This window comes from Triticum aestivum, chromosome 7B, assembly GCF_018294505.1.
Source record: "Triticum aestivum cultivar Chinese Spring chromosome 7B, IWGSC CS RefSeq v2.1, whole genome shotgun sequence".
Taxonomy (NCBI): domain Eukaryota; kingdom Viridiplantae; phylum Streptophyta; class Magnoliopsida; order Poales; family Poaceae; genus Triticum; species Triticum aestivum.
This window is the reverse complement of record NC_057813.1, coordinates 355,279,534-355,295,873: the sequence shown is the minus strand read 5'-3', so window position 1 is coordinate 355,295,873 and position 16,340 is coordinate 355,279,534.

Here is a 16,340-nt window from a genome sequence, read left to right as displayed (position 1 = left end):
GCGGCACCCCGAACTTATAGCATTATATGCATCGGCTCCGAATCATGTCTTGGGTCAATAGTTGGGTTTGCCCGGCTCCCATGTTTTGGTACCTTACGTTCCGCAATGTTGGCTAAGGTAGAGCTGGGAGAACTACTGCGATTGTGCCCCAGTTGAGCTGGGTTAACACCTCAGTAGAGAAAGCTAAAACTGACCATCATGATAGTGCGAGAGACCGCTCGCTGTTCGCGAGGCTTTTCGAGTCCCTAAAGACTTATGTCGCTTAGAGCGAGGAGCCGGATTTATTTGCCCTAGGTGTGGATAGCGCCCCGAACTCGGTCTTCCGAATACTAGGAGCTTCGCCAAAATTTAATATTATAGAATTCTATGGCTAAGTGAGAGTGATAAAGCATTATAAGTCCGACGGCCTTGTTCATTGTGCTGAGCGCCTCCCTAGATGGACCCAAGAATGGGAACAAGAGCGCTCAGGATTATCCCGAACACCACAGCACTCGTGGCATGGGGGTAGAAGCCGATGACTTGCATCTCTCAGATTTGATAAATGGCCGCACAGAAGGTAATATTTTAAATTAACAAGCGTTGCTTAGCGCATATGAACAAAGTTTTCAGCGTATAGGATAACAGATGCGAGTCTACTAAAAAATGACATCTTTGGAGCATTCACCCGCTATAAGGCGGGCACCCTTCAGGACGCCCTTATAATACATCTCGGGCTTGCGATACTCCTTGCCCGGCGGTGGTGCGTCCATGACAAGCTTCTCTGCGTCCATCTTGCCCCGGTGCACTTTAGCACGGGCAAGGGCCCGACGGGCACCTTCAATACAGACGGAGCGCTTGATGACTTCAATCCATGGACAAGCGTCCACCAGCCGCCGCACCAGACCGAAGTAGCTCCTAGGCATGGCTTCTCTAGGCCACAGCCGAACTATGAGGCCCTTCATGGCCTGTTCGGCCACCTTGTGGAGCTCGACTAGCTGCTTTAGCTGGTTGCTCAGGGGCACCGGATGTCCGGCCTCAGCATATTGAGACCAGAACACCTTTTCCGTCGAGCTCCCCTCCTCGGCTTGGTAGAACGCGGCAGCATCAGACACACTACGGGGCAGATCGGCGAACGCTCCTGGAGAGCTCCGGATTCGGGTAAGTAACAGATAATTCACTTTTATATGCTTGCTTTGCATAAAAATGCCTTACCGCCGCTATCTTCTTTGTCGCCTCGATCTCCTGGAGGGCCTTCTGGGCTTCGGCCTTAGCGGTTTTGGCACTCTCAAGAGCCAAGGCGAGCTCGGACTCTCGAGTCTTCGAGTCACGCTCCAAACTCTCGTGTTTCTCCACGAGAGCCTGGAGCTCTTGCCGTACCTCCGCCACTTGCGCCTCCTGCTTCTCTCGCTCGATGCGCTCCAAGGCTGCACTGTTTTCGGCCTTGGACACCGCTTCCTTCAGGGTCGCCACCTCGGTCGTGGTCCCTGCAACATTCATGTTGGTCCTATCATTATTTGCAACCAGGTATTTCTATATACATTTGCATATGGTATTACATACCCTCCTTGTCCTCGAGCTGCTTCTTGGCATGGCTGAGCTCGTTCTCGGACCGCTCGAGGCTCTTCTTCAATGCATTGACCTCCACAGTCAGTGCGGTAGAGGTCAGCAGCGCAGCCTGCATTCCCATATTGACATATTTATGTTAGACTCCTGCGTATATCTTTTTAGATCCTCAGCTCAGCATTTCTTTCCGAACACCAAACTGAGCATCAGGGGCTACTGTCTATGCGGTACATATTCTTACATATCTTAAAACTTACCTCAAAGCCTGTTAGAAGGCTGGTACAGGCTTCTGTCAGCCTGCTCTTGGCGGACTGAACCTTCTGAATCACCGCACTCATAACAATGCGGTGTTCCTCGTCGATGGAGGCGCCGTTAAGCACCTCCAACAAATAGTTCGGTGCCTCCGTTTGGATGGAGGACGCCGGTGTCGTAGGCGTGCCCTTCTTGCAAAGGCGCCGCCTACCGGTCTCTGGAACCGTTGATGGTTCTGGAGCGGTGCCCGGCCCAGGGCCGGACTTAGATCCCTCTGGGGCTTTACCCCCTTAGGGCCTGGAGCCCGGGAGGTCGCCTTGCGGCGCCTCCAGGACCACCTCCTCCTGGTTTAGTCCCTTTTGGGACTCCACCTCAGTGTCGTCCGTAGGGAGAGGGGAGGAGGCCGTCGGAAGTGAAGTGCTATTCACGTCCGACGAATCCATGGAGCCGCTCGACGAATCACTGAGCTGAGCCTTGGGCGGACTGCAAGATTGAATTCGGCGTTAGAAGGTACCATACAATAGAGGAGCACCATAAGTTATTCTGGTATCCGGACACTTACGATTTTGCCAGGGGCTTGACCCTGGAAGGCCATTCCTCCCTGCCGTCTTCGGCATCGGAGGCGTAGTCCGGCAGAAGGGTCCTCCCCTTCTTGGACCCTCCGGCCTCCCCAGTTGGGGCGGCCTTCCTTTTCTTTCCTCCCCCCGTTGGAGGGGGAGAGGCTTCTTCTTCTTCCTCCTCCTCGTCCTCAAAGGCGGAGGGTGCTTCGGGGTTGTCTGGCGATGAGTCCGACACCACCAGGCGCCGGGAGCTCTTTCGAGTCCCCGTGGCCTTCTTCTTGGCCTTCTTCTCCGGCACCACGTGAGGTGCCGGCACCAACAGCTTTGTCAAACGAGCATCCACTAGGTCTTCAGGCAAAGGAGCCGGGCAGTTGATCTGTCTGGCCTTCTTCTGCCAGTCCTGTTAAAGGGATGGGAGTTTAGATCCCGCATAGAGTCAAACTATGGAAAACAAATACCCCGTGATGGGAAAATTAAGCTTACCGCACTGGCTTGGCGCTTCGCGCAGAATCCGCGATCCTCGGTGATGGGAGGGTGGACCTCGGAGCTCTTGAAAAGCACCTTCCAGGCATCTTCGTGCGTTGTATCGAAGAATCTGGACAAAGTTTGGTGCTGAGCTGGGTCGAATTCCCACAGGTTGAAGGCCCGTCGTTGACACGGGAGGATCCGGCGGAAAAGCATGACCTGGACTACGGTGACAAGTTTGACCTTCCTGTCTATCAGATCTTTGATGCAGGTTTGAAGTCCGGTCACCTATGCCGAACTACCCCACGACAGGCCCGTCTCTTTCCAAGATGTGAGCCGTGTGGGGATGCCAGATCGGAATTCTGGGGCCGCTGCCCATTCAGGGTCACGTGGCTCAGTGATATAGAACCACCCCGATTGCCACCCTTTGATGGTCTCTACGAAGGCGCCCTCGAGCCATGTAACGTTGGCTATCTTACCCACCATGATGCCTCCGCACTCCGCTTGGCGGCCCCCCACAATCTTCGGCTTGACATTGAAGGTCTTCAGCCATAAGCTGAAGTGGGGCTAGATGCGGAGAAAAATCTCACACACGACAATGAACGCCGAGATGTTGAGGATGAAGTTCGGGGCCATATTGTGGAAATCTAGGCCATAGTAGAACATGAGCCCCCAGACAAATGGGTGAAGAGGAAAGCCTAGTCCGCGGAGGAAATGGGGGAGAAATACAGCCCTCTCATGGGGATGAGTTGCCCCTCATCTGGAAGCCGGTGCGCGATGTCGTCAGACAAGTATCCGGCCTTCCTCAACTTTTTGATTTGTCCCTCCGTGATGGAGGAGGCCATCCATCTAGCTCCCGCTCCAGACATGATTGGAGAAGGTTGAGGTGGGAAGTGCGGACTTGGGCACTGGAGCTCAAGTGCGCAGGGATGGATAAGCAAAGGAGGAAGAAGGCGTAAATGGAAAGGGTAGATCCTTATCCCCTTATATGGGCGGCAGAAACTACAATCCCCCACCAGCCTAATAAAACTCGCTTACCTCCCAAGTGTCGCGGTTAATGGCGCGGTTGGGTTACCCACGCCCGTATTGATGAGAATCCCGAAATAAGGGGACACGATCTCTGCTTTGACAAGACGTACCAAGGAAACTGCATCGCTAAACGCGCTGAGGTGGAATAGTGAAACGATTCAAATAAAGGCTTGGCCATGGCGTGATGTCACACTGCGGAATACGTCAGCAGATTAGATTTGTGCAGATATTATTCTCTCTACGGTGGTATGTGGAACTTATTTTGTCGAGCCGGACACTATCCTTGTGTTCAACATCTTCTACGAAGTATTTGGAGGAGGAACCCGCCTTGCAATGCCGAAGACAATTTGCGCGCCGGAATCGTTGTCATTGAAGCCTGGTTCAGGGGCTACTGAGGGAGTCCTGGATTAGGGGGTGTCCGGATGGCCGTACTATGACCTTTGGCCGGACTCCCGGACTATGAAGATACAAGATTGAAGACTTCGTCCCGTGTCCGGATAGGACTTTCCTTGGCATGGAAGGAAAGTTGGCGATATGATATGAAGATCTCCTCCCATTGTAACTGACTCTATGTAACCCTAGCCCTCTCCTTTGTCTATATAAACCGGAGAGTTTTAGTCCGTAGGACGAACAACAATCATACCATAGGCTAGCTTCTAGGGTTTAGCCTCTCTGATCTCGTGGTAGATCAACTCTTGTACTACCCATATCATCAATATTAATCAAGTATGAGTAGGGTTTTACCTCCATCGAGAGGGCCCGAACCTGTGTAAAAACATTGTGTCCCTTGTCTCCTGTTACCATCCACCCAGACACACAGTTCGGGACCCCCTACCCGAGATCCGCCGGTTTCGACACCGACAACAATCCTTTGTCAAAACATATGCTTTGCATGATGATGACACTTGTTTGGTGAATTACCACTTGAATGCATGGTTTTGCACTAACGCTAACCACATTTGTTTTTCCAAGTGTTTTTTTTCCTTGCTCCTTTTGAAGGAATCACAAGATGGTGCGACATTGGAGAGTGCACATTCCGATTGTCAAGATGACGAGTACTTGGTGAACGTCAACTTTTGCATGGCGAAGCCATCTCTTTCCCATGGTGAGGGAGTCCTGGATTTGGTGGTCTCTAGGTGTCCGGCCTATCCAATATGGGCCGGACCGGTGGGCCATGAAGATAGAGTGGAGAATCATCCCCGTGTTCGGGTAGGACTCCTGTATGCGTGGATAGCAAGATTGGTGTCTGGATATGTCCTTTCCTTCCCCTGTAAACTGACTTGGTATAACCCTAGCCCCCCCGGTGTCTATATAAACCGGAGGGATTAGTCTGCAGAGGATATCATAATATTCATAGGCTAGACAAGATAGGGTTTAGACATTACGATCTCGAGGTAGATCAACTCTTGTAACCCTTATACTCATTGAATACAATCAAGCAGGATGTAGGGTTTTACCTCCTTCAAGAGGGCCTAAACCTGGGTAAACATTGTGTCCCTTTGTCAATTGTTACCATTGATCCTTAGACGCACAGCTTGGGTCCCCCTACCCGAGATCTGCCTGTTTTGACACTGACATTGGTGCTTTCATTGAGAGCTCTGTTGTGTAGTCCCGAAAAAGCGATCTATGGCTCGCCTAGTCATCAACGACAATGTCACCTCTGGAAGAATCCTAACTTCTGGGCAGACCCTCCAGCTCGGTGGTTTCATCATAGGCGCCCGTACGGCCATCAAGCCTATAGCGCCCCCTCCTTGCATCGGTCTCGAGTACTTCGAAAAGATGGATCCGGCAGACGTCTTATCCTTAAGCGAGCTTCTAGATCTCATCACCGCCCTTGGGGTTTCAACAGACTATGGGCGGATCGGGCTGAAGCCTGACCAGAGGGAAATTAATTGCCCACCGATCACCCACCTGGTAGCGGTCGTGTAGGAACGAGCCGAGGACACCTCTCCCCCTATGTTGAGAACCAAATATGTTTGGGTCTCCGAACCTTTCGAGCCGGATACTCTTCCTTCGGAGGGGACTCCAAGTCCATCGAACTCTGGCTCGGATGTAGGATCAGGGGAGCACTCGGACCTCCCCAGACCCGAACTAGTCACCTCAGAGATTCTACAAGCTCCAAACACAAATGTGAGTCGGGATTCAAATTTTAAACCACCCACCCACCACAATCAATACTCTCCAAGCAACTCAGGCCCTCCAGATATATATGACCTGATGTATGTATGGCAGCAACCTCAGGAAACGGTCCATCACTTTTGGGCCAAATTCCTACTTCTTAAAAAGAAGATCAAAGTTTTTGTTGCGACGATGTTGTAGTATCGGTCTTCCATCGCAATTGTACCGACAAGGGAATACGGAATTCCCTCGACCGTCGCCACATACAGAGCTTCACGGAACTATCACAGGTAGTACAAAAGTACTGCATGATGGAAAGCACATGGAAGGCCCAGAAAACTCAACTTGAGCCTGCTGCCTTTAAGCAGCATGCGCGCCGGACCAAACGGATGCACCCTAGCGAGGCATCTGATCATTAGTCCATCGGCAGAAAAAATAAACCCTTTATGGGATATAGGTCCGTTCTTGACGAAGTCCCTGGCAGACCCTGTCCGATACATGCGACTCCGAGTATAGACTCAACCCTAGTCTTCGCGCATGTTGGGTACTCCAACAGGTAGCAAAGAGTGGAAAGGCCATCCTCGCCACCATCACCCAAGAGAAACACTCTCCAAAGAGGGACAATTTTAACGTCCTTACGGTCTTCGAGACCTTTTATTCAAATAATCAGCGAAAAAGGGCACTCCGCGACCTCGCTGAAGTCCACCAAGTTACCGCAATGAGCCCATGGAACGATGCGGCAATAACCTTCACCGTCAAAGACGAACCGAAGGCTCGGTCAGTCCGAGCACCCGCCGCCCTAGTACTAAACCCCATTGTGGATGGCTTTCAGATTGCCAAAGTGCTCATGGATGGCGGCAGTGGGCTTAACCTCATCTATGAAAACATGCTCGACAAAATGCAGATTGGTAGAACACGCATTGAGCAAAGCAATACCACCTTCTGAGGCATCATCCCCAGTCGAGAAGCACGATGCTAAGGGAGAATTAAATTGGATGTGGTATTTGGCATGCCAGAAAATTACAGGTCCGAAGAATTGCTCTTTCATGTGGTCCCCTTCAACAGCGGGTATCACGCCATCCTCGGACGGGACACTTTCTCACGCTTCCAGGCTATACCCCATTACGGGTATATGAAGCTTAAAATCCCTGGACCCAACGGAATTATCACAATCTCGAGCAACCCGGACAAAGCACTCCGTGCGGAAAACAAAACCGCATCCTTGGCCCTCGAGGCTTTAACCGAAGCCCTAGCAGCCAAAGAACTAACCACCACTACTAGGGAAAAGCCTATACACAGAATCTTACCAGCAGCGCGCTTTAAAATCAGGCGCTGCTACTACTTAGCAGTAGCGCTCACTTTAAAACCTCTCTGCTGGTACAAGTTTATCAATAGCGCGCACACACCAGGACGCCCTACTGCTAAAATTCCCACGACGCCGCGGCGAGGCCAATTATAGCAGCAGCGCGTTGGAACAAAGGGCGCTACTGCTAAGGATCGTAGCAGCAGCGCATTTACGCTATAATCGCTACAACTAAGGTTACTAGAAAAATTTAGTCCCACCTTGCTCCGTGAAGAGAGTTTGTACCACCTTAAATATGTTACTTCTACAACTTTCACAAGCACTTGGTCTTCATTGAACTCTATGTGTAGGATCTGTGGACGCAATAGGAATCCTCGCCTGTTCCTAAACCAACCGTCGAGGATTCCTATTGACAAATCAGATTGTACACAAAAAGACAATTGATGATCAATGTATTTTTTTATGTCTATGTCTAACATAGCAGTAGCGCGTTCTCGGCCAAAGGCGCTACTGATAGGTCGTTTAGCAGTAGCGCACTTTGCTATAGCGCGCTACTTCTAAGCCATTCCATCTTCCCCCTCACCTATCCGATACAGAACACACTCACACACACACACTCGATCTCCCCCTCGTCGCCCCTCCTCCGATCCGCGCCGCCGTCGCCTCATCCTCCGCGTTGGACTCGGTACCGGCCTCCTCCTCCGTCCTCCCTCCACTGGCCGTTGGCCGACCCCTCCTCGCTCTGCCTTCCTCCACCATTCTCCCTCCACTCGCCGCTGGCCAGCCCCTCCTCGCTTCGCCTTCCTCCTCCATTCTCCCTCCACTCGCCGCCGGCCATCCCCACCTCGATCCGCCTTCCTCCTCCATCCTACTCTCTTCTCCCTCCTCGAGTTGCCCCTCCTTCTCCCTCCTCCCTGCTACATTTTGATTTAGTAGGCTAGTTCATATGCAACATTCTGATTTAGTTGATATGATTCAGTTGATTTAGTAAGCTAGTTGATTTAGTTGATTTAGAACATTTTGATTTAGTTGATTTAGTAGGCTTGTTGATTTAGTTGATTTAGTAGGCTAGTTGATTTAGTTGATTTAGTAGGCTAGTTGATTTAGTTGATTTAGTAGGCTAGTTGATTTAGTTGATTTAGTAGGCTAGTTGATTTAGTTGATTTAGAACATTTTGATTTAGTTGATTTAGTATGCTACTGGATTTAGTATGCTAGTTGATTTAGTTGATTTAGGATGCTACTGGATTTAGTATGCTACTGGATTTAGTATGCTAGTTGATTTAGTTGATTTAGGATGCTTTGCTCATATTGCTTTAGGAAAATATCACATGCTACTGTTTTTCTTTCCTGTGAAGTGAATCATTAATCCTTTGCTCATATTGCTTTAGGAAAATGGCGCCACCACCACCACCACTATGTCAACTGTGCAAGTCAAGGTGCGCCAGCAGCCTTGCAACTGGCAAGCTGTTTGGCATCTACTTCCAGCCGAGTTTTCGTCATGCGGCAGTAAGAAATTAAATGAAATGTAACAACTATTTTATTTTTAGTGTTGGCATCACTGCATTGTGTCATTTTTCTTTTCTTACACAGACCGTCCCATGCAATGTGAGGTTGACATTCAACAAGCTGACAGGAGACACTGTGACTATGGAGGTCGAGAAAGGACGTAATATGTCGCAGATTGGAGGAGATGCATGGGCCCGTTTCCTCGCCCGCATGCGTCTTACTGGTGGTGAGTTGATCAGCTTCACCTTCAGAGCAGAAAGACCCAAGCTGGCTGTCATTTATCTCAACCTGGTGGAAGATGATGAAGATGACAAAGATGATGAAGATGACGAAGATGATGAAGATAATGAGGACCCACTTCATGAAGCCATCGTAGCTCAAAGAATGAGGCTGAGCGAGGAGGAGGTGTGCAACCTATGGGGCATAATTCCACCACGTGCTGACTTTGTCAGGGTGCCATTCGTGACCTGCCTGACAAGTACCATGCTCGATCGACATGATATGGTATGTTATACTTACAAATGCAAATTATCCGATGATATGCTTAGTGTAGAGTCCAATGATATGTTGTGTGGAATCTAGACTTAATAGAAATATATTTGCAAGAGTATGTGTGAGGCTATTTATTAATTGATATGTTTTTCTTATTCAGAAATTGCCAAAGAACCTATCTGTGAGTTGTGGTATCGAGCCTGATGAAGAAGGATCAGCTAGACTACGCCTTACCGCAAGGGGCTCCGTCACCACCTGTACTTACCGCATGGACACAGACAGTCGCACACACTTAAACTCAGTTGGGTGGAAGAGATTCCTCGTTGGCAAGAATCTTCATGTTGGACAGGCCATCCTAATTACTATCAGGAACACCCACCGCCCAGGCTTGAGGATGATGATCATCGTCGATATCATCTAGAACTACATATGTGTGTGTGGCTATATCATCTAGAACTACATATGATGATCGTCGTCGATATCATGTAGAACTACATATGATGATCGTCGTCGATATCATCTAGAACTAAATATGATGATCATCGTCGATGTCACCTTGTACAGCTTGAGGATGCATGTTGAGTATATATGAAATTGTTATCTAGTACTCCCTCGGTTCCAAATTACTCGTCGTGGTTTTAGTTCCAATTTGAACTAAAACCACGACGAGTAATTTGGAACCGAGGGAGTACTACCTAGTACCTATAATGCTTTATGAAATTGATATCTAGTAGTACCTAGTATCTGGAAATTGTAGTTTATTGAAGCTGGAGTGGGGAAATGGTGAAAGATATAACAGTAGAGCGGGCTCAGGAAATTGCTACAGCTAACTAATGGCAGCGCGTTCAGGAAACGCGCTGTTGATATAGTCAATAGTAGTAGCGTGGGCACAGACAGCGCTACTACTAACAGTTAGCTGTAGCGCCTTATTGGTAGCGCGGGTGCCCGCGCTGCTGATAGCCTCAAAACCCGCGCTACTACTAGGGTTTCTCCTAGTAGTGCACCCTATAGTCCACGGTGGACAAGGATGATGTGATCCTCGATAAGACACCTAAATCCACCTCTTTCAAGCCAGCAGATGAAATAGTTAAATTTCAAGTACACCCGACGGACCCCAACAAAACAGCGTCTATTGGAGCACAGCTGGATCTGGTAGTGGACGTCGCTTTACGCACATTCTTACGTGAAAATTGGGGTATTTTTTCCTGGCACCCTTCGGAGATGCCCGACATCCCACGCAGGCTGGCCAAACATAGCATCAATATGCTTAAGGGGTTTAAACCCGTTAAGCAGACATTGTGGAATTTTCCGAACCCAAGCGTCAAGCATGGGAGAAGAGCTAGCCAAACAGCTAGAAGCCGGGTTTATTAGGGAAATCAAACATCCGAATTGGTTAGACAACTTGGTCATGGTGCCAAAGAAGGACAAATCTTAGCACCTTTGCATCGATTTCAAAGACCTCAATAAGCCTTGCCCTAAAGATCCTTTCCCATTGCCCCGCATTGACCAGATCATTGATGCGACCGCAAGACACGACTCATTGTGTTTCCTCGATGCCTATTTCGGATACCATTAGATTAAAATGAAGGAATCGGATCAGGCCGCAACGGTGTTCATCACCCCTTATGGCCCTTTCTGTTTCAACACTATCCCTTTGGGCTCAAAAATGTTGGGGCCACTCACCAACGTATGATTCAAACGTGCTTGCAAAAACAAATCAGCAAAACAGTTGAAGCATATGTGGACAACATGGTCATCAAGAGAAAACACGTATAAAACTGGTGGGCGATCTTCGCCTCACCTTCGACAACCTCCAGACATACGACATACGGCTCAATCTAGGAAAATGTGTCTTTGGAGTTCCAGCCGGAAAACTGCTAGTGTTCATTGTTTCCCATAGAGGAATTGAAGCAAATCCAGCTAAGATCCGAGCATTGTCACAATTGGCTATACCAACAGACCTAAAGCAAGTCCAAAAACTAGCAGGGTGCGACGCGACCTTAAGCCGCTTCATCTCCAGATTAGCAGAAAAAGCATTACCACTTTACAAGCTACTAAGACACACTGATAGCTTTGAATGGACGGACGCTGCCACAAACGGATTGGAAGAAATCAAGGCCCTAGTCACAAGCAACCCAATCCTAGCTGCCCCAGGTGTTGGCAAGCCAATGTTGTGATACGTCCATTTTGCATCATGCTTTTATATCAATATTTATTGCATGATGGGATGTTATTACACATTATATCTTAATACTTATGGCTATTCTCTCTTATTTTACAAGGTTTACCATGAAGAGGGGGAATGCCGGCAGCTAGAATTCTGGCTGGAAAATGAGCAAACATTGGAAACCTATTCTGCACTGCTCCAAAAATCCTGAAACTCCACGAAACATGTTTTTGGAATTAATAAGAATTATTGAGCGGAAGAAATACATCAGGGGGCCCACACCCTGGCCAGGAGGGTGGGGGCGTGCCCACCCCTACTGGGCGCCCCCTATCTCCTGGGCCTCCTGGTGGCCCCCCGGTGTCCATCTTCTGCTATATGAGGGATTTTACCCTGGAAAAAATCGGGGGCAAGCTTACAGGATGAAACTCCGCCGCCACGAGGCGGAACCTTGGAGGAACCAATCTAGAGCTCCAGCGGAGCTGTTCTACTCCGTCAATAGATCCTATGGGTATGTCTCCATATAAGATGGTTTATGGAAAAGCTTGTCATTTACCTCTAGAACTTGAACACAAAGCATATTGGGCTATTAAAGAGCTCAACTATGACTTCAAACTCGCCGGTGAGAAGAGGTTGTTTGACATTAGCTCACTTGATGAATGGAGAACCCAAGCATATGAGAATGCCAAGTTATTCAAAGAAAAAGTCAAACGCTGGCATGATAAAAGGATACAAAAGCGTGAGTTTAACGTAGGTGATTATGTGTTATTATTCAACTCTCGTTTAAGATTTTTTGCAGGAAAACTTCTCTCTAAATGAGAAGGTCCTTACGTTATCGAGGAGGTCTATCGTTCTGGTGCCATAAAAATCAACAACATCAAAGGCACAAGTCCGAGGGTGGTGAACGATCAAAGAATTAAACATTATATTTCAGGTAATCCTATCAATGTTGAAACTAATATTATTAAAACCGTAACCCCGGAGGAATACATAAGGGAAACTTTCCAGAACGTTCCAGACTCCAAAAAGGAATAGGTATGTGGTACGGTAAGTAAACCGACTCCAAAGCAACTCCAATGGCATTTTTTATCAGTTTTGGAATATTTAAGAATTTTGGGAAGAAAGAAGTAGTCCGAGGGGGACACGAGGCCCCCACGAGAGTGGAGGGCGCGCCCACCCTTACTGGGCGCGCCCCATGTCTCGTGGGCACCTCGTGTGCCCCCCCTAGACTCCGTTTTCTTACACGTTACATATTTTGGTCGGTAAAAATTCATTGTATAAACCCCCGAAGGTTTTGACCACTGTATCACACAAATCTCCTCTGTTTTCGTTTCGAGCTGTTTCCGTTGCAGATCTAGAGCACTATGACGTCACCCTCCTCCAACAACGAAGACAAGGATGCTTGGCTATTGAAGATAGAGCTGAAAAGAGAACAACCGGAGCAGATCAACAAGGATGAAGGGATCAAGAAGGCCATGGAGGTCCAAGCTCCGGTGGAGAAAGAAGAAGACATCCCTCAACCTTTACCTAGCCTCTTTACTCCAACAGAGATTGAATCTTTCAAGATGATTGAGTTAGCTCGCATACAGAACAAGTATCTCACGCAGGAGAATATTTTGTTGAAGTATCATATCGCTGGACTCAAGGGCATTATCCGCAAGTTGGAGGAGCTTTTACGCTCGATGTGCGATTATGTACCATAATCATCACCACCTCCATCACCTTCGAGGACATAATTACATGGGTATGGGCACTTCCCTTGGCAACTGCCAAGCTTGGGGGAGGTGCCCCAGTATCGTATCACCCTCACACTCCTATCTTTACCGTTTTATTTAGTGTGATCCCTTTAGTAGTATCTTGATCTAGTAGATTGAAGTTTTGATATCAAGTAGTTTGAGTTTTGCTTTGTGATCTCTTTTTGTAATCGAGTCCGTGAGCTATCTATAATAAAGATTAGTGTTGAGTCAAGGGCTTTGCTATGTTGCTATGATCCTAAGAAAGTAGAAAGAATAAAAGAGTTCATATTGATCTTGTGGTTACTGATGACTTCACACATAGAAAGTATGAGGCATAAAAGTTGTTGAGAGTTGATAAACGTAGTTTTCGTCATCGTTGCAAATAATAGGAAGTGATAAGGGAAGAGAGGTTCACATACAAATATATTATCTTGGACATCTTTTATGATTGGGAGCACTCATTAAGTATGACATGCTAAAAGGGTTGACGTTGGACAAGCAAGACAACATAATGGTTTATGTTTTCTCACATCTCAGTTAAAGTATATTGTCATTGACCTTACAAACATGTTGAGCTTGCCTTTCCCCCTCATGCTAGCCAAATCCATTGCACCAAGTAGAGATACTACTTGTGCTTCCAAATATCCTTAAACCCAGTTTTGCCATGAGAGTCCACCATACCTACCTATGGATTGAGTAAGATCCTTCAAGTAAGTTGTTATGTTGCAGGCAATAAAAATTGCTATCTAAATATGTATGACTTATTAGTGCAGAGAAAATTAGCTTTATACGATCTTATTGTGCAAGTAATAAAAGCGACGGACTGCATAATAAAGGTCCACATACAAGGGGCAATATAAAGTGACGTTCTTTTGCATTAAGATTTTGTGCATCCAACCCTAAACGCACATGACAACCTCTGTTTCCCTCTGCGAAGGGCCTATATTTTACTTTATGTTTTTACTTTATGCTTGAGTCAAGGTGATCTTCACCTTTCCCTTTTTCATTTTATCCTTTGGCAAGCTCCTTGTGTTTGAAAGATCATGATATATATATATATATATCCAATTGGATGTAAGTTAGCATGGGATATTATTGTTGACATCACCTAAAGGTGAATACGTTGGGAGGCAACACAATAAGCCCCTATCTTTCTCAGTGTCCGGCTGAAACTCCATAACCACAAGTATTGCATGAGTGTTAGCAATTGTAGAAGACTACATGATAGTTGAGTATGTGGATTTGCTGACAGGCTCTATTGTTGACTCTTTCTTATGTTATGATAAATTGCAATTGCTTCAATGACTGAGATTATAGTTTGTTAGTTCTCAATGAAGTTTTCGAACCATACTTGACATTGTGAATTGATTGTTACTTGAGTATAAGAAATCATATGATAAAATCTATATATGTTGCTGTTACAAGAATGATCATGATGCCCTCATGTACGTATTTTATTTTTATCGACACCTCTATCTCTAAACATGTGTACATATTTTTCGATTTCGGCTTTCGCTTCAGGACAAGCGAGGTCTAAGCTTGGGGGAGTTGATACGTCCATTTTGCATCATGCTTTTATATCAATATTTATTGCATTATGGGCTGTTATTACACATTATATCTCAATACTTATGGCTATTCTCTCTTAGTTTACAAGGTTTACCATGAAGAGGGGGAATGCCGGCAGCTAGAATTCTAGCTCGAAAAGGAGCAAACATTGGAAACCTATTCTGCACTGCTCCAAAAATCTTGAAACTCCACGAAACATGTTTTTGGAATTAATAATAATTATTGAGCGGAAGAAATACATCATGGGGCCCACACCCTGGCCAGGAGGGGGGCGCCCACCCCTACTGGGCGTGCCCCCTATCTCCTGGGCCCCCTGGTGGCCCCCCAGTGTCCATCTTCTGCTATATGAGGGCTTTTACCCTGGAAAAAATCGGGGGTAAGCTTATCGGACGAAACTCCGCCGCCACGAGGCGGAACCTTGGCGGAACCAATCTAGAGCTCCGACAGAGCTGTTCTGCCGGGGACACTTCCCTCTGGGAGGGGGAAATCATCACCATCATAATCACCAACGATCCTCTCATCGGGAGGGGGTCAATCTCAATCAACATCTTCACCAGCACCATCTCCTCTCAAAACTCTAGTTCGTCTCTTGTATCCAATCTTGTATCAAAACCACAAATTGGTAACTGTGGGTTGCTAGTAGTGTTGATTACTCCTTGTAGTTGATGCTAATTGGTTTACTTGGTGGAAGATCATATGTTCAGATCCTTAATGCATATTATTACTCCTTTGATTATGAACATGAATATGCTTTGTGAGTAGTTATGTTCGTTCCTGAGGACATGGGTGAAGTCTTGCTATTAGTAGTCATGTGAATTTGGTATTCGTTCGATATTTTGATGAGATGTATGTTGTCTTTTCCTCTAGTGGTGTTATTTGAACATCGACTACATGACACTTCACCATTATTTGGGCCTAGAGGAAGGCATAGGGAATTAATAAGTAGATGATGGGTTGCTAGAGTGACAGAAGCTTAAACCCTAGTTTATGCGTTGCTTCGTTAAGGGTTGATTTGGATCCATATGTTTAATGATGTGGTTAGGTTTACCTTAATACTTCTTTTGTAGTTGAGGACACTTGCAATAGGGGTTAATCATAAGTAGGATGCTTGTCCAAGTAAGGGCAGTACCCAAGCACCGGTCCACCCACATATCAAATTATCAAAGTACCGAACGCGAATCATATGAGCGTGATGAAAACTAGCTTGACGATAATTCCCATGTGTCCTCGGGAGTTCCTTTCTCTTTATAAGAAATTTTCCAGGCTTATCCTTTGCTACAAAAGGATTGGGCCACCTTGCTGCACTTTATTTACTTTATTTACTTGTTACTCGTTACAATTTATCTTATCACAAAACTATCTATCACCTATAATTTCAGTGCTTGCAGAGAAAACCTTACTGAAAACCGCTTATCATTTTCTTCTGCTCCTCGTTGGGTTCGACACTCTTACTTATCGAAAGGACTACGATAGATCCCCTACACTTGTGGGTCATCATGTTGTTGTATATCTCGGCAACTAACTAGGTAGTCAGTGTTGTACTCGTCGTTGAGCGAGGGGAAGAGGGACATAAACTGCCCACCAAAAAACCAGTTTATTACG